Raw genomic sequence first — 3525 nt, 5'->3', positions numbered from 1 at the left:
CTAATCACTGCTGTGGTCGCGACTGCTGATAGTGAAGATGGATCCAGAGACCTGGATCCCGGCCGTTGCCCGTTAGAGAGCCTCTTTGCCTAAGAATTACGGAAACATCTGCCAAGCATATTCTGTCTCGCTGTCCCTCCGTCAACTTTCCTAAATTCTTTCAAATGCTTTTCGGGACCTGTGTCCAGGGTCAGTGCTGGGTCAGCCACGGGATGTTGAAAGCACCTGGCCATCAGTAAGTCCTCCCAGTCCTCACCCTGCCTGACTGATGCGGCAGGTGTAATCTGTGAGCATATCTCCCCCCAGGCAGCACCCTGCCACCAGGTCGAGCTGACAGGCTGCCAGTCATTGCGGGTAGGCTCCGTGATGCACAGGCACAAGCTGGCAGGGCAAGGTTGAGGGACCCACTCTTCTGGTCTCAGCACTTTCAAGATGAGTAGGTGGGTCCTAAGTGTTGTCCTTGTCCCTCTGGGTGTGACAGCTAAGAGAATCCAAGGTACCCTCCAGATCTCCCAGCTCAGAATTTCACTGGGAGGCAGCAGTGGGGACAGAAGTCAGCATTTTAAACAAGAGCTGATGAGGTCTTCTGTGTCCTGAAGTTTGGACCCGACTGAGGGAAGGTTGGGGATAGCCTGCCCCCGATCGTCTTTCGGGGTCCCATCCTGTCTGATTCTATCTGAGTGGAGCATTGTCACAAGCTGTCAAGAGGCCCTCTATTCTGTTACACTGGCATAGAAAACAACTGGAAATGGTAAAGGCTGATTTTAAAAGGGTCCCTCTGTGTGTACTCCAGCAACCGTGACACAACTCCAAAAGCAGTAGCAATAATGTTTGAAAAAAAAAAAAAAGAAAAGAAAACCTCAAGATAAGTTGTGTGAATATATGCCCTTACTGATCCCTGTGTTTCACAGCATTTATCAAATAGCTCTCATAAACACCTGTCTTCAGGGGCTGGGGTTGTGGCTCAGAGGTTGAGCGCTTGCCTCACACATGTGAAGCACTGGGTTCTATCCTCAGCACCACATAAAAATAAAATAAAATGAAAGTATTGTGTCCATCTACAACTAGAACAAAACAAAACTGTCTTCAGTCCCTGGAGATGTCCTCTCTATCTGAATTCATTTGTGACATGTCATATACACAGGTTAAAAAAAAATTCCCCATTCTTCTTCCTAGAACCTTGAGTGTAGCTTTGTCATTAATCAGAACCTATTAACTACTCGTGTATGACAGCACCTGGGAGCTGTCGCCACTCCTTCCTTCCTATGAATGTTTATTGAGCAACTGCTACATGCCATGCACCCATAAGTGAACAAAAAACATATTTCTACTCCTTGTACCTCCACGATGTTTAATGGGCTGTGTGTGTGTGTGTGTGTGTGTGTGTGTGTGTGTGTGTGTGAGCATCTGGGTAATCAATCACATAAGTGCAGCTCTATCAAGGTCTACAGGTAATGCATGAAGATAGTGACCCATAGCTGTTCCTAATGTTGGCTGGGGCCTGGGGACAGACTTAAGGTTGTTTTTCCTTCTGTGTTCTGCCATGCTGGGGATTGAACCCAGGGCCTCACGTGTGCTAGGCAAGTGCTCCACCCTTGGACCACATCACCAGCCCCACACAGGTCTAAAGGCAGAGCTCTGTCATTCACCAGTGTGATTCCCATGCAGGTCATTTAGCTCTGCATGCCCCTGTGGAAAAGACAGAGAAAACCAGTGGTGTAAACACAACGCGTGTGCTGAGGAGGCCGAGGCAGGAGGGTCGCAGGTTCAAAGTCAGCCCCAGCAAGTAAGTGAGGGCACCAAAGTGCACAGTGATCTGTGCAGAATAGCCACAGTCTGTCATGATAGTACTGAGGTGGTGTCCATCAGGGTGGCCCTCCAGTATCCAGTCCATCCTGCTGCTGTGGCATGGCTGTTAGGCCTCTGGGCAGCAGAAACACCACACCAGCTCCACAGGTGGCTCTGATCAGCCCCTGAGTAAACTGAGCGGCGTCAACCTTGCCTGGATGCCTAGTGCTGAGCCCACCCTCAGGGTGAAAACTCCCATTTCTAGAAAGTTCCCAGAGGTGCTGCACTGGAGCCGGTACTTTGACAAAACAGGGCTTCTCGTTCCTTTCCTTTATGCATAGTCAGGGGTGGGCTCCCAGATCCTGGTTGCTGGATGCCCCCTCCCCAGCGTGAAGCAGGCCGATGTGGCCACTGTGGGAACAAAGGAGAGGCCAGCCTCAGTGGAGCCCACACTCAGAAGAGAAGGTCACAGAGAATGAAGTCCAATCTTAGCTCACAGGGGGAGCCCAGATCCATGGTTGTTACTGAGGTTACCGCTTCTTTTATTGTTTAGATCAGCTGACGTTGAATTTTCTGTTACTTGCAACCAAAATATTCCAATATGCCAGTCATTCCTGTGAGTGTAAGGCCCACATTTACCCCCTCAATAGTCCATGCTGGGTCTGAGCTGGCTCAGAGTAGATCCTCAATAGCTCTATGTCAAGGACATCCAGTCTCCCCTCACAAGACCCAGGGGTGGCCTTAACAGGGGGCTAAGAGCAGTCAGAACTGGCCTGCTCTGCCGCTTGCCTGGCTCTGTCCTGCTCCCCTCCCCCATCTCCCCTGTGCTGAAATGGCCAGCTTGTTTCAGGCCCCAGGCACCACAGGGGGCCTTATGGGTCCAGCTGCCACCTTTCAGGTCACCTGCTTGCAAATGCTCTGCATTCCCTTCCAGTTGTAGCTGGACACAGTGGTGCACACCTGTAATCCCAGCAGCTCGGGAGGCTGGGGCAGGAGAATCACGAGTTCAAAGCCAGCCTCAGCAACTTAGTGAGGCCCTAAGCAACTTACTGAGGCCCTGTCTCTAAATAAAACATAAAAAGGGCTCAGTGGTCAAGCACCCTGGATTCAATCCCCTGTAACAAAACAAAAACAAACAAACAAAAAAATAGACTCTAGCACCTGATTTCCACTGAAGGTTTTCTCGAAAGATGGGCTGCCTGATCTCCCCCCCACCCCCCCACCCCCGTGGCTGGGCGTGTGCTGCGGCCCTGCACCCTCAGCACAACACCCTGGTCACTGTCCGCACGCTGGGAGGGCCAGAGCGGCAAGGAGGCCCTGGAGCAGGAGGGCTCCATTGTAGTTTCCTCTGGCTACCGGGGCAGACCCCTGCAGGCCCGTGGCCTAGAGCAACAGGACTCGTGTCCACTGGCAGTTCTGGAAGCGGATACCCAGGTGGCAGCCGGCCTCACCCCCGAGGTGAGGGGACGCTCCCTGCCCCCTCAGCACCTGGTGTGGGCAGAGGCTCCCTGGCCCCTGCAGCCCGATCCCAGCAGAGCTCGGAGGAGGTGAGCAGCTGGAGAAGGGAGCCGGTGGGCCTTCCTTTGAGCCCCAGGCTGGTCCTGCTCCTCCCGGGGGACCCCTCACTCCTCCAAGAACTCTCCTGCAGCAGGTTCTTCCTCTAGGAAGCCATCCCTGACACTCGCCTTTTGTCATCTCCCCAAGCACCATCCCCATCTCGCAGCCCCAGTTGGACCG

Source organism: Urocitellus parryii, chromosome 12 (assembly GCF_045843805.1).
Source record: "Urocitellus parryii isolate mUroPar1 chromosome 12, mUroPar1.hap1, whole genome shotgun sequence".
Classification (NCBI taxonomy): domain Eukaryota; kingdom Metazoa; phylum Chordata; class Mammalia; order Rodentia; family Sciuridae; genus Urocitellus; species Urocitellus parryii.
Note: the sequence above shows the minus strand (reverse complement) of the source record.